At 43.6% G+C, this 19,663-nt stretch overlaps 1 pseudogene across 1 annotated transcript in view; it reads left to right on the top strand.

Annotated features, from left to right (window-relative positions):
* Positions 1–1,431: 1,431 nt before the first annotated feature.
* LOC311150015 (kazrin-like) overlaps positions 1,432–19,663 on the top strand; it is a 76,771-nt pseudogene continuing 58,539 nt past the window's right edge. Inside the window, exon 1 of the transcript XR_014615683.1 lies at positions 1,432–1,621. The product of XR_014615683.1 is annotated as a kazrin-like (transcript). The remainder of the gene's footprint in view (positions 1,622–19,663) is intronic.

The following is a 19,663-nucleotide window of genomic DNA, read 5'->3' on the forward strand; positions in this document are numbered from 1 at the left end:
ATGTAAATGTAAGTGTTTTGGGTGGTTATTTCAGATTCCCAACTCTCCGTCCTTTAGAAGAAGATTTGTTTTGCTGAGTCGTCTCTCCTCCACAGGTTTCTCAAGCTTTGAAAATGGCTGACGTGACACAGTTTGCGGTGACTGAAGTAATTTATAGTTGATATAAATGACCTAACCTAAAGCTATATCGTTATATATTGATATGCACCCTCCACTTTCCAGAATGGACTACTTAGAAAGTTAAAGGGGATTGAAAGGAGAAATTCTCAGCGTTGAGGCAAAGCCCAGACTGCTTAGCCATAATACAACTGGGATGTGTTCATCAGGGCACACAACTGAAACCATTTTAAAATAATTTGCAATGGACAAAGAAAATCATAGTTTCTTATTGGACAAGTCCAGGTAGTCTCTCCCTGTTTCAGTCCATTTTCTTCCGTTTGGTGCCTACTGAACAAGAGCCTGGTCTGACATGCTGAGCCTTCTTAGCATTCCTCCTCCATGCCTCCTCAGCCCCCTAGGGTGTTATCGCAGAGTAAAATCAGCATACAGCACCCCCTCCCAAGTCCCCCAGTTAAGCAGAAAGCAGCTATTTGTTCCCATGAATTTCCCACTTTAAATCAGTAGCATATCAGTTGAACTTGGCCGGGCGTGGGGTGGGGGATAGCGCGAGGGGACACAAACCCCCCCTTTCAGCCGGCAGTATTCCATTTCCTCACTTTGCCATTATGCACAGACAACAATAGACTGCAAGAGCTTATTTTGTTTGGGCCTCCTTCATTGCGGTGCTGAGCTGCCTGTGCATTGAAAGGGTCTCAAATGGCTCACGTTCTGTGGAAGCTGGATGCGGTGTTAACGACACATGTTGGCCGGTATGAAAAAGTAACAATGGATGTCAAATGGTGGGTCTCACTCATGTTCAGCTAGTCTAGTTATCATTTTTGTTTGAATAATTGATCCTGTCTAAATCCTTCAATGATTGGATAATTGATTCTATATTTCCTGTTGTTGAATCACTAATCTAGATTTAAAATATATTGGCAAGCAAGGGGCCAGTGAACTTGTTCTAGAACCAGTTACAGAGAAAGTAAATTCTGTGAATGAGATATTGTATACCTGCCCATCAGGAATATCAGGCGGCATCCTCCTTGGAAATTGAAATGTAAGTGATGTCAAACACCCCAGCAGTTTATCATACAATAGGCCTACATTTAGCAGTGTTTGAAGGAGCCTATAGGGGAAGGAAGGACAATCTCACCTGCCTTCTTCAAGCCTGCACCTTGCTGTAACGCCTCCCCTAAACTGTCTGTGTCTGTGTGTGAGTAGTGTGGTAAAATAGTGACAGCTCTAGTTAGCTCCTCCCACCAGTGAACCATTGGAGCAGAGGTGAGGGGATTAGTGGAATATGTATTTCTAAACCTGTGGGAGTTTCCTAGAACAGGTAGCTAGAGAGAAAGAGTTTCCTGGATACAGTGCAGCGGAAGAAGAGTGTTTTTTCCGCCTGAGGAGTGTCGTTCAAATTCCCGTCTTGTCTGTCGTTCCCTGTCGGCCCTGACAGTGGAATCCTGGGGAAAGTTCTCCTGCGAGGAGGGGATGAAGTCGGACAGGGAGGAGGGGAAACCTGGTGAGTGGAGGAGGAGTGAAAGAGTGTGGCCGCTTGTCATAGCTCTCCCTGACTACTAGCGTGTAGCAGTCATGTACTGACCAATTTTCAAGCGACACTAACACAGCAATTGAGGTTGTGACTGTTTCTGAGGCCTGGTGTTTTTATTGTGTTGATTGTTGGGGCTGCAACAGAGACCTGTGGGACTGGTTTTTGAAACACTGTTTTTTTTGTGCGTGTTCACGTCTGGGTCCGAGTGTCATGTGGGATGTTCAGTCACCTGCCGGCTGCCGCTCGTCTGTAACCGTTTAGAGCAGGGATCTCCAACATTTTCTAGCATGAGAGCTACTTTTAAAAAATGAAACATGTCGTGAGCTACTCGTTTTTTTCTAGCTTTCAAATAGGCACATTCTTCTCTTCTTCTCTGCCTACAACTCTTCCTCAGGACCTTACTGTTCAAAAGAAAGTAGTGCACTATGTTTTGAGTTTAATATTTTCCTAAGTTAGGTTTTCTCCGGGGTTTTTTCCTGGTTTTATATTATTTTTTCACTCTCAAAATTACAATTGTTCATAGAGAAACAACGAAATTGGATGTTCTGAGTCCATGTCAATGGTTAAATCACATTTTTGGGTGGTCTGGTAGAAAACGAGCAAATATATTTGAGTGTAATTCTCCTTTAGTTGCGGATCTGGCCTTTTAATTACACATAGGAATGTGCCATCTAATGTGCGTGTCTACCAATGGTTCTGTACTGCTGTTGCTCATTTCATGGCAACAGCAGTACAGTTTGCTAATAACAAATAATAGATACAATTGATATAATTACTCATGATATACTTCTGCTAGGTAAGCCTACTTTGCAGTAAAAATTTAAATGAGAAGGTTTTGGTGAAAGTATTTCTGTCAACCCACAAGACTGTTATCACATCAACTGGCTACACACGGAGTGATAGACAAATGCATGCATGCACCACAGACAGAGGGGCAAATTTGCTGGAACTGAATTGGCAGATATTGTGTTAGGTTTGGCTTTTTAAGCCAATAGTGGCTAACCAGGGGTGGTATAATGTCAATGTTGCATTGATTTATATAGTATCTGGGAGCTTGCGGTGTCTGATACTTGTCAAACTGCATGTACTTTCAGAATTGTTTGGCGAGCTACTCATAGGTGTCGACCTGTTGGAGACCCCTGGTTTAGACACTTGGCAATGACCTCACTGCTTGTTGTTGTTTAAACATATGAGTTAACTACACTACCCTAGACCCAATCTCAACACTACAGCAACCACATTGTCAACACTACCTACTGTATCACATGGTTCATTGGTAGAATAGCTTCTCATTTTCATTATTTTAAAGTTATTCAGATGCAGTGGTTATTCAAATTGATGTGGTTTCTTAATGGTTGAATGAATGCGTTTTGACTCATTGCAATTGTTTACTGGCAGAATTCATTCTGGGTTGTTTAGTGGAAGCTTTTCTTTCAGACTGTTGTTTAGGGTTGTCTTGTATGTTTTTCTAAATAACTTTTGTCATGGGTTAGTGAATAGGTGACTCAGTGATGTCCTTGGTTATTTGTACAGTAATGTGTATTTGTTTCTCCAAACAACGGTAAGTTTGTGGCTGTGTCTGAATCATAAAGGCAGTATTGGTTTTTTTATATTTAAATTTTAACACTGTCTAGGGTTATTGGGTGCACATTTCTCGTGAGACTGAATGTGTATTTTACACTATTGCTGTGTTTTTCAGTGTGTGACAACATTGTCTATAGCTCACTATGTATGCCTATGTATTTCCCTTAATGGTACATTTTCAAATTAGGTGGTTCATGGCAAGGTTATTATTATGTTTTTTTTTTTCTATTAGTTTTAATTCCATTTTGTTTGTTAGTTTTCAGACTTAATTTAAGTTTTTATTTTTTAATTTCAGTCTGATAAAAGCATTTATATTTCGTTGTTTTATATTATTTCGTTTGTTTTAGTGTTAGGAGCAGAAAGTAGCCTATTCGTGGGAGGCTAGGAGCCTATAGTTAGTTTTTTGGGAATGTCACTTCTTGCCACTGGGGGGCAGTAATACATAAGGTGATGGGCCAGGACCAGTGGATAGACATAACATCTCTGTATCTGTGTCATGTTGGCGTCTGTGAGAACATGGGGAGCGCCATTGAGGCCATCTCCATCTTGAATAGTCAATTTTCTTCTTCATCAGTAAAATGTATTGGCTGATCCCTCCTGGTGACCCAACTATCACGACTCCAAGCGGGTCATCAGGTCATGCCAACCGGGTCATCAGGTCATGCCAACCGGGTCATCAGGAGGGATCAGCCAGTGAAGTTGGATTTCTCGCCCAGTTGACTAAACCAAAATGGCAAAAGTCCTCAATGGCGCTGCCTATGCTAACACAGGCCTTTGTCCACTAGTGGACTCCATACAACTCCAGCCAGGAGATAGGTTTGGTTAGGTTTAAATTATAAATCAATCCTAATGTGACTTGGATTTAAAGGATAAGTGCCTCGACTGGTGCAAGAAATATGGTGGAAGGAAACTCTCTTGCCCATGTTTACACCAATACAATGCTTTTTTAACTTTAGTAGTAGATGTAAGAAGAATTGAGTACCCCTATCTGACGTAAAGAGAGTGGAAAAATCAACAAATGAAGTCATGGCACATTTGACATGATATGTTTATGTAATAGTATCACTGATTTAACAACTTAGGGTTAATAAAACAGCTGCAAAAACATAAGCAATACAACCCCTCTTCACAAATGTATCAATTCACAGCCAGCCAGCTTGTGTGTGTGTGTTCCTGTTCAACCTAACAAGATTTTCTGATTTATCTTTAAGAAGACTATGCGTCCTGTGAGGTGGTCGTTCGTTTTCTTAAGCCTGATGACAGTTGTCCTCACAGACAAATAATATTCTCTCCAGACACAATCTTTGATGCGAGGAAGCTATATTTCTGAAGCACTGTGGTCGAGATGCTTGCTGGATTCATCGTGCTGGGATCTTTCTGGGTTCCTGCTGCTCCACGGCTGTACTCTCTCATTTGCTGAAGTACAAAAGACTCCGCTTCCCTCATCCGTGTCTCCATCTCTGTTGAGCGAAGGGCCAGAGACACACTTGGGTCCATCAGGCAAGCTGCTGCAGGGGTTGAATAGAAGTTGGCTGCCAGAGGATTCAGTATGATCCTCATGCAGTGACTTCAGGAGGACCTGTGCCAACTGTTTTGCAACAGTAGTTGACTGTAAGTGTGGCCTCAATATTGAGAAGGCACGGCATCACATCAGACAGTGACTGGCTGTCAGTTTGAAGTTGGTCGGTGTAGACTACGAACGGCTCCAGCGACTTCCCAAGCTGCTCTAGCTTGGCCCAGTGACTGGTCAGCAAGTTGGTCGCTGTGGATTGCAAATGGATCCAGCAACTTCACAAGCTGTTCTAGCTTGGCCCAGTCACGCTCTGTGCTTGCTCTCGGATTTCTTCCCTGTTAGCTAGTGATAGTGATGCACAAGCTAGGCCTATTTCAAACAAAGGCATCTGCTGGCAGCATTTACCCGCCAGATTCAGAAGCCCCAGTAGGAAAAAAAGATCCTGAAAACCCCATTCAATTTTTGCCTGATGTTTAGAAGAAAAAAACTCACTTTATTTATAATTTAATTTAGTTAGTTTTACAATCAAAGATAATAGTTTCAGTATAGTTTTTAAAATGCTTTCCATTTTACTCTTCTTTCAGTTTACTAAATCGTTTTTCCAGTGGATGAACACCTCTGTTTCACGACTGACCTGGTCTGACTTGCAACAGCCCACTTTGACCCATTCCAAACCATGCAGCCTAGAATCTGGACTGTACCATCAAAATAGCAGCTATATTCACCTGTCACCTGCTAACCGTCAGAGCATAGTATCCATAGCTACAGTACTTGATTTCTCACTACCTGTAGTCGTAGTAACATCACCAGCTAAATGGGTTAAGTGACAGACTTAGCTGTACAGTTACAACAACGTCGAGTAATTGTTGCTGGCTTAGCCACAGGGTGTGGTCGCTGACACCATTTGTGCCGCCTATGCAAAACAAACAAACGCATTCAAGGGTTTCATTGAATCCGAGAGGCCGACTTCTATCTCAGGTGTGGCTACATATTAGCAATTGTTTTCAATTACTCTGCTTTCATGCCAACATTGCCCGAATAGCATCTCACCAATTTTGGAGTGCAAACCAGAACAGGAATGCTCAACACAGATCTCTCAGCTATGCAACCTTTCAACTCCTCAGTCTCAAATCTAGTCCATTCTATTCTTGTTTAGTCAGGTTTGGTCTTAGTACTTTTAAACTTTGAAAGTCCAGACTAGTTGTGGCCAGGGTTGGGCTCAATTCCATTTTAAATTAAACTGAAATTCCAGTTTACTTCCTGAATTGAAATGAAATCAACCCCAGTTGTTATTTTAGTTGCCACTGGTTTTGAACCATGAGTTGACAGCATCTATTTCAAGAGCTATCAGATCTCACAGGCGTTGTGTGGAAATGACAGGTCAAAGTGTCAGGCCCTATGGGAGGTCACACCTCTTCACTGTGTTTGTAAAATACCCTCTTTGTGAAAGACCCCTCAGCGATAACTTATTCTGTGTCTACCTTTAGTGGTGGTGTCACTTTCAAGAGTACGTAGTTGACTAGTAAGCAGCCATGTCTAGGGTTAAAGCCAGATCTTCTTGATCTCTGATTGTCTGGTGACATGAGTTCCTGTATGGGGAAGTAGGTAACTATAAAGTAGTATTGTGCACTACAAAAGGATTATATTGAATGGACTTCTTTCAGTCCATGAGAAATGTACAGTATGATTATTTGCCAATTTAGTGATTTAGCAAGAGATCATCCCCCACTATTATGTAATCCGTGTCATGTTTTTGTCAATCACTCAATCTGAAAAGGTGTGGTGGAGAAATGCTTCGCCCCGTGGTGCCTGTGTCATTATCTCTACCCCATCCTGAACTCTGACCTCTGCTATGAGACATGGGTGGTTTTTAAGGCCACGTTTTAGTATAATTATTTATAAAAAGATCTCTCAGCTGTATTTTGCGGAAGGGACACACTGACTGGAAAATAGCATAATCTTCATGACTAATGTTTAAACTTAGACGTCAAACAGTGTTAAGGTTCTGGTCTACTGCTTCTAGAAATGTTAGGCACAACCATGTTCATGGAGCTCTCAACTAGCCTTACAACTCACAGATTAGGGTGGTTTTTCAGTTTGTGTAACCTCATTTTGTTTCCCTGCCAAGCTTTTACCACACTGGTAGTGTCAGTGGAGGAGGCGAGAGCGTGTCAAGTGACACACAAAGCATTTGATTAGATTTTAGCTGCCGGTGCTGGACAGGACTCACAGGAGGTATGTTTGTAAATGAATTTGAGCAAGTTACTGTATGTAGCCTATTGATTCCTGCTTGATTCAATTTTATGAAGTTGGTTTTAGCTAGCCAGCTAGATAGGTTCCCAAACTCATAACTAGCTACCAAACCATTTCAGGCTGTAAATCAAGTTAGAGTAGCTTGTCTGACTATCTTAGCTGGCATGCCTGCTGGCAAGGTTGATAGACTTTAGAAAAGACTACAATTGCTTGGGTTATGATACTATATACCAGTGTGGCAGTTGTACTAAACTCCTAAGGCATAAAAGTTCTTAAATAATCAATGTGCATCATTAATTAAAATGCTAATTGAACAGTTAGAGGTATGCTTAGATAACGTTCGCAGAGACATATTTTTCTTAGATAGAATTAGGCATGATTATGGCTCTAGAATGCAGGAAAAAGCTGTTTGAAAAATGCCCCCTGCGGACCACTCCCCTTACATCCTCATACTTCGTGCCCCCTCTAAAATAATGGGTGCATGATGTCCCTGCTCCTTCTCCTGCCCTGGCTGCACCGTCTGGCCTGTCCATCACACAGGATAAGGTGACACCGTGACAGGGTGTGTGTGTGTCACTGTCCAAATGCTTTTGGATCTCACTGTATAAGAGTGTGTGTGTACGCCTGTGTGTGTGTGCACCTGGGTGCGTGAGCATGCGTCACAGCAGGCTGGCTGCGCCCATTGTAATTATGTGAGTGGCCTGATCTTGCCTCTGTAATTACAGTGCATTTGGAAAGTATTCAGACCCCTTGACTTTTTCCACATTTTGTTACGTTACAGCCTTATTCTAAACTTGATTAAATTGTTTCCCCCCCCCTCATCAATCTATACACAATACCCAATAGTGACAAAGAAAAAACTGGTTTTTAGACATTTTTGAAAATGAATTTAAAATAAAAAAAAACACACATACGTTTTCAGACCCTTTACTCAGTACTTTGTTGAAGCACCTTTGGCAGCGATTACAGCCTCGAGTCTTATTGGGTATGACGCTACAAGCTTGGCACACCTGTATTTGGGGAGTATCTCCCATTCTTCTCTGCAGATCCCCTCAAGCTCTGTCAGGTTGGATGGGGAGCGTCGCTGCACAGCTATTTTCAGGACTCCAGAGATGTTCGATCGAGTTCAAGTCCGGGCTCTGGCTGGGCCACTCAAGGACATCCAGAAGCCACTCTTGCTTTGTCTTGGCTGTGTGCTTAGGGTCTTTGTCCTGTTGGAAGGTGAATCTTCGCCCCAGTGAGGTCCTGAGCGCTCTGGAGCAGGTTTTCATCAAGATCTCTCTGTACTTTGCTCCGTTCATCTTTCCCTCAATCCTGACTAGTCTCCCAGTCCCTGCCGCTGAAGAACATCCCCACAGCATGGTGCTGCCAACACCATGCTTCACTGAGGAGTGGCTTCAGTCTGGCCACTCTACCATAAAGGCCTGATTGGTGGAGTGCTGCAGAGATGGTTGTCCTTCTGGAAGGTTCTCCCATCTCCACAGAGGAACTCTAGAGCTCTGTCAGAGTGACCATCGGGTTCTTGGTCACCTCCCTGACCAAGGCCCTTCTCCCCCGATTGCTCAGTTTGGCCGGGCGGCCAGCTCTAGGAAGAGTCTTGGTGGTTCCAACCTTCTTCCATTTAAGAATGATTGAGGCCACTATGTTCTTGGCGACCTTCAATGTTGCAGAATGGTTTCTTACCCTTCCCCAGATCTGTGCCTCGACACAATCCTGTCTCGGAGCTCTACGGACAATTCCTTCGACCTCATGGCTTGGTTTTTGCTCTGACATGCACTGTCAACTGTGGGACCTTATATAGACAGGTGTGTACCTTTCCAAATCATGTCCAATCAATTGAATATACCACAGGTGGACTCCAATCAAGTTGTAGAAACATATCTCAAGGATGATCAAATGAAACAGGATGCATCTGAGGTCAATTTCGAGTCTCATCGCAACGGGTCTGAATAGTTATGTAAATAAGATATTTCAGTTTTTTATTTGTAATACATTTGCCAAAAAATTAAAAACCTGTTTTTGCTTTGTCATTATGGGGTATTGTGTGTAGATTTATGAGGATAAAAAAAAAAAAACTGAATCCATTTTAGAATAAGGCTGTAACATAACAAAATGTGGGAAAAGTCAAGGGGTCTGAATACTTTCCGAATGCACTGTACCTGTTTGTCAGTGCAGTGGGTAGAAGATGCAGCAGATGTAAAGGACGTCACGCTGCTTGCTTAGTGAGTACCACTTCCTTCCAATTCAGCCCATACCTGGCCCAAACTCAGGACCTCTGCCTTGCTAGCACACGTGGCCACCCTCCTGAAGCGTCTTACCGGTCGGCGCCACACGGAAAGCTAGCTGTTCGCTGGCGCAAGTGGGGACACTTCCGGCTGAGGAGTAAGTTTCACACATCCCCATGTGCTACATTCACCGCTCAAACTTACTCAACAGCTACCTCAGCACAACTGTAGATCCGGGTCACGGCACCACTGTGAAGGACGTCAAGCTGCTTGCTTAGTGAGTACCACTTCCTGCGCGAACTTGGGACCACTGCCTTGCTAGCACACGTGTCCGCCCTCCTGAAATGTCTTACCAGTCGGCGCCACGAAAGCCATTCGCTGGCGCAAGTGGGGACACTTCAGGCTGAGGAGTAAGTTTCACACATTCCCATGTGCTACACACACACCCCCTGTGTGATACTGTGATGCAGGGCCGAGAGAATGGCCTGCCTCTCTCACGGGTTTTCAAGGAGCAGGCGCTCAGGTATCTGGGCCATGGGGTTTCCTCAAAACAAAACCAGGGCTAATGGTAGAAAAGGGGGCAGCATCCTGATTTTTAGTGATAAATGTTTAACTTATAAGCATATCAGGAAAAGGTATACTGTATAATGAACAGGTGCTGGTATTATAATAAAATACTTGCACATGTTTTGATAATAGAAGAAGTGATGGGCAAAATCAACACATTTCAATAGAATGTTGAACCATTTCATGTGGCACTTGGTTGAAACTTTTCTACTATTCTTTACTATACGACAAAGGACACTATGTTATTGGACATGCCGGTATCCAACCACCCTCCAATTCTTACATGCCCATGAATGTAGTTTTAAAGAAAATGGCTTTGCTAAACGTTGGTTCAATAAATATACTATTACCCAACAGAGAAATATTTGGTATTTTGTGGCTTTTAACATTCATCCCACTGACTTTTAGTATGCCCGCTGCAATTTTCCATTAACTTTACCTCAGATGACGAAACACACAGAGACAGAGGGTTTCCCTCAAACAAAACGCCTCTCTGAAAAAGTGGCTCAATAACTGAACAGTGACAGACTTTCCTGTTGTGCGGCATATGTACTAAATCCATACGCAGGCGTTCTGTGCTTCTGAGCTACTAATGTTTGTATCTTTGCTGGAAGCAAAAATGGCACTATACCAATTGAAATACGAGTTTTCCAGGGATTATATTTTTTGTTCTTCAAGATGCTACTGAAGTTCCCTAGCCAAGGCTCAGCAATAATATATCTGATAGGTAATCATTTTTTTTCAGGGCTGGACTTTTCAAAGGCCTGTGAGGTGTGAGCAACTAATCGCTCAATAAACAAAATCACAGATGTACATGCGTAGGCTACTTTATCATTTATGTTTGGCGGAATGGCGTGTGTGCGTGCCTGCAGTGAAGCCTAATGCAGAGCTCGTATGATGAAATATCAAAGGGGACAGAGTTTGCTGCCCTCACATTTGGCCCAACCTATAAATACACAACTAGCTCTGTTAGCCTTTGGCACCAGAGGAGTATCCTACAATGCAGGTTTGAGGAGTTAGTGCGGGAACTTTGGTCAACTCTGAGTTCAACTCGGCATAACCGGTCATACAAAAGTGTCTCACCCTTTAGCCAGGTACATTTCTATGACATTGAATCATTCAGAACTAACCTGCTCACGGGTAACTCCTCTTACCCTGAATGAAATGACTGAGCCACGAGTTGAGGACCAATTAAATCAGATTCCCTCCCTCCTGCAAAGATTGCGTCATCACCCCCCATATTTCATTAATCAAATGTTTTTTGTGTGTTAAAAAATAGTAATGTTAAAACATCCTGTATTACAGACATTTAATGACAAAGCATTTTAAACTTCACGTACAGCATGACTTAATACAATTATTTTATTGATTGGAGTGGGGAAAAAAAGGTGCTTGTTGGTTGTGCATTGATAAGCACACCAAAGTCGGCATTAACAAGAAGTAATAAAATAAAGGCACTTCTAAAACCCTATATCACACCATAGCCTGCTTACTTGCAAGATAACTTTTGTTTCATTTTGACACAAATGAAAATGTGGCACTGACTCGCCCATGGATATATGTTTCAGCATTGTCTCAATGAAGAGTTTGGCGTTCGACTAACCAAGTGCGACATGCACGCGCAGTTACAAGCCTGCTAGAGTTAGCTGCAGGCTGATGAGCAGTATCCACCGTCGTAGTATGGATGAAGCCTGAGCTGGAATGTGAAGCTAACTGCAGCTGGCTAGCTGTATAAAAGCCTGAGTTGATGTAGCTTCCTTCGTATGATACCCTTCAAATTGTATTTGAATGCAAATAGTCCGGGTAGCCATTTGCAAATAGTCCGGGTAGCCATTTGATTAGCTGTTCAGGAGTCTTTTGGCTTGGGGGTAGAAGCTGTTAAGAAGCCTTTTGGACCTAGACTTGGCGCTCCAGATCAGCTTTCCGTGCGGTAGCAGAGAGAACAGTCTATGACTAGGGTGGCTGGAGTCTTTGACAATGTTTAGGGCATTCCTCTAACACCGCCTGGTATAGAGGTCCCGGATGGCAGGAAGCTTGGCCCCAGTGATGTACTGGACCGTACACACTACACTCTGTAGTGTCTTGTGGTTGGAGGCCGAGCAATTGCCATACCAGGTAGTGATGCTCTCGATGGTGCAGCTGTAGAACGTTTTGAGGATCTGAGGACCCATGCCAAATCTTTTCAGTCTCCTGAGTGGAGATAGGCTTTGTCGTGCCCTCTTCACGACTGTCTTGGTGTGTTTGGACCATGATAGTTTGTTGGTGATGTGGACACCAAGGAACTTGAAGCTCTCAACCTGCTCAACTACAGCCCTGTCAATGAGAATGGGGGCGTGCTCTGTCCTTCTTTTCCTGTAGTCCACGATCATCTCCTTTGTCTTGATCACGTTGAGGGAGAGGTTGTTATCCTGGCACCACACGGCCAGGTCTCTGACCTCCTCCCTATTGGCTGTCTCATCATTGTTGGTGATCAGGCCTACCACTGTTGTGTCGTCGGCAAACTGAATGATGGTGTTGGAGTCGTGCATGGCCATGCAGTCATGGGTGAACAGGGAGTACAGGAGGGGACTGAGCACTCACCCCTGAGGGGCCACATTGTTGAGGATCAGCGTGGCAGATGTGTTGTTAACTACCCTTACCACCTGAGGGCGGCCCGTCAGGAAGTCCAGGATCCAATTGCAGAGGGATCGGGTTTGGTCCCAGGGTCCTTAGCTTAGTGATGAGCTTTGATGGCACTATGGTATTGAACGCTGAGCTGTAGTCAATGAATAGGATTCTCACGTAGGTGTTCCTTTTGTCCAGTTGGGAAAGGGCAGTGTGAGTGCAATAGAGATTGCATCATCTGTGGATCTGTTGGGGCGGTATGCAAATTGGAGTGGGTCTAGGGTTTCTGGTATAATGGAGTTGATGTGAGCCACGACCAGCCTTTCAAAGCACTTCATGGCTACAGACGTGAGTGCTCCGGCCGGTAGTCATTTAGGCAGGTTATCTTAGTGTTTTTGGGAACAGGGACTATGGTAGTCTGCTTGAAATATGTTGGTATTACAGACTCGGTCAGGAACAGGTTGAAAATGTCAGTGAAGACACTTGCCAGTTGGTCAGTGCATGCTCGGAGTACACGTCCTAGTAATCCGTCTGGCCCTGCGGCCTTGTGAATGTTGAACTGTTTAAAGGTCTTACTCACATCAGCTACGGAGAGCGTGATCACACAGTCGTCCGGAACAGCTGATGCGCTCATGCATGCTTCAGTGTTGCTTGCCTCAAAGCGAGCATAGAAGTAATTTAGCTCGTCTGGTAGACTCGTTTCACTGGGCAGCTCGCGGCTGTGCTTCCCTTTTGTAGTCTGTAACAGTTTGCAAGCCCTGCCACATCTGACAAGTGGTGTTCAGGACAAAGGTTGTGTTTGAACAACCCACAAACACACACAATCACACACATTTTCATTTCAATCAGTGAGAGGTCATTTGTGTGACCTAGCAAATGCTATGCCAACTACCGTCAAGGGAATCGGTCTTCTGTCATTCAAGAGAAGATGATGTCCCCTCACTGTTCTCTTTCATCCTAGTGCTGGCAAATATTGGTGGCTGGTAGTCTACTGGTAATAGCTGTCTTCTGGTAATTACACTAGTCTAATAAATGGCTCGTCGTTCACTAGAACCGTACCTAGCAACATATTACGTTTATTTTTACAGCTTTGTATTTGTCATAAGTGTCTCTCCTATGATATACATTCAGCCTCTTGAGAATTGAAGGAAAATGATGAGACAACATACATACATACATACATACATACATACATACATACATACATACATACATACATACATACAGTGGGGAGAACAAGTATTTGATACACTGCCGATTTTGCAGGTTTTCCTACTTACAAAGCATGTAGAGGTCTGTCATTTTTTATCATAGGTACACTTCAACTGTGAGAGACTGAATCTAAAACAAAAATCCAGAAAATCACATTGTATGATTTTTAAGTAATTCATTTGCATTTTATTGCATGACATAAGTATTTGATCACCTACCAACTAGTAAGAATTCCGGCTCTCACAGACCTGTTAGTTTTTCTTTAAGAAGCCCTCCTGTTCTCCACTCATTACCTGTATTAACTGCACCTGTTTGAACTTGTTACCTGTATAAAAGACACCTGTCCACACACTCAATCAAACAGACTCCAACCTCTCCACAATGGCCAAGACCAGAGAGCTGTGTAAGGACATCAGGGATAAAATTGTAGACCTGCACAAGGCTGGGATGGGCTACAGGACAATAGACAAGCAGCTTGGTGAGAAGGCAACAACTGTTGGCGCAATTATTAGAAAATGGAAGAAGTTCAAGATGACGGTCAATCACCCTCGGTCTGGGGCTCCATGCAAGATCTCACCTCGTGGGGCATCAATGATCATGAGGAAGGTGAGGGATCAGCCCAGAACTACATGGCACGACCTGGTCAATGACCTGAAGAGAGCTGGGACCACAGTCTCAAAGAAAACCATTAGTAACACACTACGCCGTCATGGATTAAAATCCTGCACCGCACGCAAGGTCCCCCTGCTCAAGCCCGCGCATGTCCAGGCCTGTCTGAAGTTTGCCAATGACCATCTGGATGATCCAGAGGAGGAATTGGAGAAGGTCATGTGGTCTGATGAGACAAAAATATAGCTTTTTGGTCTAAACTCCATTCGCCATGTTTGGAGGAAGAAGGATGAGTACAACCCCAAGAACACCATCCCAACCGTGAAGCATGGAGATGGAAACATCATTCTTTGGGGATGCTTTTCTGCAAAGGGGACAGGACGACTGCACCGAATTGAGGGGAGGATGGATGGGGCCATGTATCGCGAGATCTTGGCCAACAACCTCCTTCCCTCAGTAAGAGCATTGAAGATGGGTCGTGGCTGGGTCTTCCAGCATGACAACGACCCAAAACACACAGCCAGGGCAACTAAGGAGTGGCTCCGTAAGAAGCATCTCAAGGTCCTGGAGTGGCCTAGCCAGTCTCCAGACCTGAACCCAATAGAACATCTTTGGAGGGAGCTGAAAGTCCGTATTGCCCAGCGACAGCCCCGAAACCTGAAGGATCTGGAGAAGGTCTGTATGGAGGAGTGGGCCAAAATCCCTGCTGCAGTGTGTGCAAACCTGGTCAAGACCTACAGGAAACGTATGATCTCTGTAATTGCAAACACATGTTTCTGTACCCAATATTAAGTTCTGCTTTTCTGATGTATCAAATACTTATGTCATGCAATAAAATGCAAATGAATTACTTAAAAATCATACAAAGTGATTTTCTGGATTTTTGTTTTAGATTCCGTCTCTCACAGTTGAAGTGTACCTATGATAAAAATACAGACCTCTACAGTGAGGGAAAAAAGTATTCGATCCCCTGCTGATTTTGTACGTTTGCCCACTGACAAAGACAAGATCAGTCTATAATTTTAATGGTAGGTTTATTTGAACAGTGAGAGACAGAATAACAACAAAAAAATCCAGAAAAACGCATGTCAAAAATGTTATCAATTGATTTGCATTTTAATGAGGGAAATAAGTATTTCACCCTTCTGCAAAACATGACTTAGTACTTGGTGGCAAAACCCTTGTTGGCAATCACAGAGGTCAGACGTTTCTTGTAGTTGGCCACCAGGTTTGCACACATCTCAGGAGGGATTTTGTCCCACTCCTCTTTGCAGATCTTCTCCAAGTCATTAAGGTTTTCAGCCTGACGTTTGGCAACTCAAACCTTCAGCTCCCTCCACAGATTTTCTATGGGATTAAGGTCTGGAGACTGGCTAGGCCACTCCAAGACCTTAATGTGCTTCTTCTTGAGCTACTCCTTTGTTGCCTTGGCCGTGTGTTTTGGGTCATTGTCATGCTAGAATACCCATCCACGACCCATTTTCAATGCACTGGCTGAGGGAAGGAGGTTTTCACCCAAGATTTGACGGTACATGGCCCCGTCCATCGTCCCTTTGATGCGGTGAAGTTGTCCTGTCCCCTTAGCAGAAAAACACCCCCCAAAGCATAATGTTTCCACCTACATGTTTGACGGTGGGGATGGTGTTCTTGGGGTCATAGGCAGCATTCCTCCTCCTCCAAACACGGCGAGTTGAGTTGATGCCAAAGAGCTCCATTTTGGTCTCATCTGAGCACAACACTTTCACCCAGTTTTCCTCTGAATCATTCAGATGTTCATTGGCAAACTTCAGACGGCCCTGTGAATGTGCTTTCTTGAGCAGGGGGACCTTGCGGGTGCTTCAGGATTTCAGTCCTTCACGGCGTAATGTGTTACCAATTGTTTTCTTGGTGACATTGGTCCCAGCTGCTTTGAGATCATTGACAAGATCCTCCTGTGTAGTTCTGGGCTGATTCCTCACCGTTCCCATGATCTTTGCAACTCCAAGAGGTGAGATCTTGCATGGAGCCCCAGGCCGAGGGAGATTGACAGTTATTTTGTGTTTCTTCCATTTGCGATAATCGCACCAACTGTTGTCACCTTCTCACCAAGCTGCTTGGCAATGGTCTTGTAGCCCATTCCAGCCTTGTGTAGGTCTACAATTTTGTCCCTGACATCCTTGGAGAGCTCTTTGTTCTTGGCCATGGTGGAGAGTTTGGAATCTGATTGATTGATTGCTTCTGTGACAGGTGTCTTTTATACAGGTAACAAGCTGAGATTAGGAGCACTCCCTTTAAGAGTGTGCTCCTAATCTCAGCTCGTTACCTATATAAAAGATACCTGGGAGCCATAAATCTTTCTGATTGAGAGGGGGTCAAATACTTATTTCCCTCATTAAAATGCAAATACATTTATAAAATTTTTGACATGCGTTTTTCTGGATTTTTGTTGTTGTTATTCTGTCTCTCACTGTTAAATAAACCTACCATTAAAATTATAGATGGATCATTTCTTTGTCAGTGGGCAAACGTACAAAATCAGCAGGGGATCAAATACTTTTTTCCCTCACTGTACATGCTTTTTAAGTAGGAAAACCTGCAAAATCTGCAGTGTATCAACTACTTGTTCTCCCCACTGTGTATGTATGTATGTGTGTGTGTGTGTGTGTGTGTATATATATATATATATATATATATATATATATATATATATATATATATATACACACACACACACACACACACACACACACACACACACACACACACACACACACACACACACACACAGTGAGAGGAAAAAAGTATTTGATCCCCTGCTGATTTTGTACGTTTGCCCACTGACAAAGAAATGATCAGTCTATAATTTAAATGGTAGGTTTATTTGAACAGTGAGAGACAGAATAACAACAACAAAATCTAGAAAAACGCATGTAAAAAAAGGTATACATTGATTTGCATTTTAATGAGGGAAATAAGTATTTGACCCCCTCTCAATCAGAAAAATGTCTGGCTCCCAGGTGTCTTTTATACAGGTAACGAGCTGAGATTAGGAGCACACTCTTAAAGGGAGTGCTCCTAATCTCAGCTTGTTACCTGTATAAAAGACACCTGTCCACAGAAGCAATCAATCAATCAGATTCCAAACTCTCCACCATGGCCAAGACCAAAGAGCTCTCCAAGGATGTCAGGGACAAGATTGTAGACCTACACAAGGCTGGAATGGGCTACAAGACCATCGCCAAGCAGCTTGGTGAGAAGGTGACAACAGTTGGTGCGATTATTCGCAAATGGAAGAAACACAAAAGAACTGTCAATCTCCCTCGGCCTGGGGCTCCATGCAAGATCTCACCTCGTGGAGTTGCAATGATCATGAGAACGGTCATTGGGCGGCAGCTAGCTTAGTGGTTAAGAGCGTTGTGCCAGTAACCGAAAGGTCGCTGGTTCTAATACCCGAGCCGACTAAGTGAAAAATCTGTCTGTGCCCTTGAGCAAGGCACTTAACCCTTTTTGCTCCTGTAAGTCGCTCTGGATAAGAGCGTCTGCTAAATGACAAAAAACTAACACAAAAAAACGGTGAGGAATCAGCCCAGAACTACACGGGAGGATCTTGTCAAAAATCTCAAGGCAGCTGGGACCATAGTCACCAAGAAAACAATTGGTAATACACTACGCCGTGAAGGACTGAAATCCTGCAGCGCCCGCAAGGTCCCCCTGCTCAAGAAAGCACATATACAGGCCCGTCTGAAGTTTGCCAATGAACATCTGAATGATTCAGAGGAGAACTGGGTGAAAGTGTTGTGGTCAGATGAGACCAAAATCGAGCACTTTGGCATCAACTCAACTCGCCGTGTTTGGAGGAGGAGGAATGCTGCCTATGACCCCAAGAACACCATCCCCACCGTCAAACATGTAGGTGGAAACATTATGCTTTGGGGGTGTTTTTCTGCTAAGGGGACAGGACAACTTCACCGCATCAAAGGGTCGATGTACGGGGCCATGTACCGTCAAATCTTGGGTGAGAACCTCCTTCCTTCAGCCAGGGCATTGAAAATGGGTTGTGGATGGGTATTCCAGCATGCCAATGACCCAAAACACACGGCCAAGGCAACAAAGGAGTGGCTCAAGAAGAAGCACATTAAGGTCCTGGAGTGGCCTAGCCAGTCTCCAGACCTTAATCCCATAGAAACTCTGTGGAGGGAGCTGAAGGTTCGAGTTGCCAAACGTCAGCCTCGACACCTTAATGACTTCGAGAAGATCTGCAAAGAGGAGTGGGACAAAATCCCTCCTGAGATGTGTGCAAACCTGGTGGCCAACTACAAGAAGCGTCTGACCTCTGTGATTGCCAACAAATGTTTTTCCACCAAGTACTAAGTCATGTTTTGCAGAGGGGTCAAATACTTATTTCCCTCATTAAAATGCAAATCAATTCATCACATTTTTGACATGCGTTTTTCTGGATTTTTTTGTTGTGGTTTATTCTGTCTCACTGTTCAAATAAACCTACCATTAAAATTATAGACTGATCATTTCTTTGTCAGTGGGCAAATGTACAAAATCAGCAGGGGATCAAATACTTTTTCCCCTCACTGTGTATATATATATTATTTTTTTTTATTGGTCAATTTTTTGGGGAAGTCTAGCTTCCCTTGGCATCCATGAATACACGCCACTGCTCTAATAATAAAGTGACAATACTTCATATTCACTTGCATAGTATGAAGAAAATGATCAAGCAGAGCATCAATTTCGTCTACAAATGGCAATTCTACTGCACCTCATTGTCCTACACTTAGACCACTGCAGCCATTATTTCCTGAGCCAGCCTCATTCCAGGCACCGTCTAACTGGAATAATAATCTGCCCAGAAGAGGAATGCAAACAACATTCATGTCTATCTCCTCTCTCTCACCACCTGGAAAGGAACAAGTCATTAGTGCATCTATGTTGCCTTCATTGTAAACACAGCATGAAAAGGTTGGAGTAATTAGCCTCCAAAATGAGCAATCATTGTTTATTTCTGTCTCTCTATGTTGACTACAGATAGTTTTATGGCATGGGCGGTATTTTAGGAGTATCTATTTGCCACCTGACTAACTGCTAATTCACTGTAGCAGAGAGATATGGAGGATGCCTACTAAAGAGATCATTGATGGTGAGAGCTGGCAGCTTCTAGCCACAATTTCCAATTACATACCATCGGCTCATTCAGTCAGTATGCATTACAATTCCTCCATCTGGTCAGCTTTGAATGGCTTTGTTTTGAGCCGAGGTCACCCTCTCCATTCCTCCATCCATCCATCTAACCTCCCTCTACCTATCTGTCTATCCATCCATCCCTGTATCCACCCATCTATCGATCCATCCCTTCCTCTATCCATCTATATTTCCATCCATCCTTCCTTCCCTCCCTCTATCTTTCCATCTTTTTTCTCCAGCCATCCCTCCTGCTGACCTGGAGAGGAGAGG

This window comes from Coregonus lavaretus, assembly GCF_964263955.1.
Source record: "Coregonus lavaretus genome assembly, chromosome: 22".
Taxonomy (NCBI): domain Eukaryota; kingdom Metazoa; phylum Chordata; class Actinopteri; order Salmoniformes; family Salmonidae; genus Coregonus; species Coregonus lavaretus.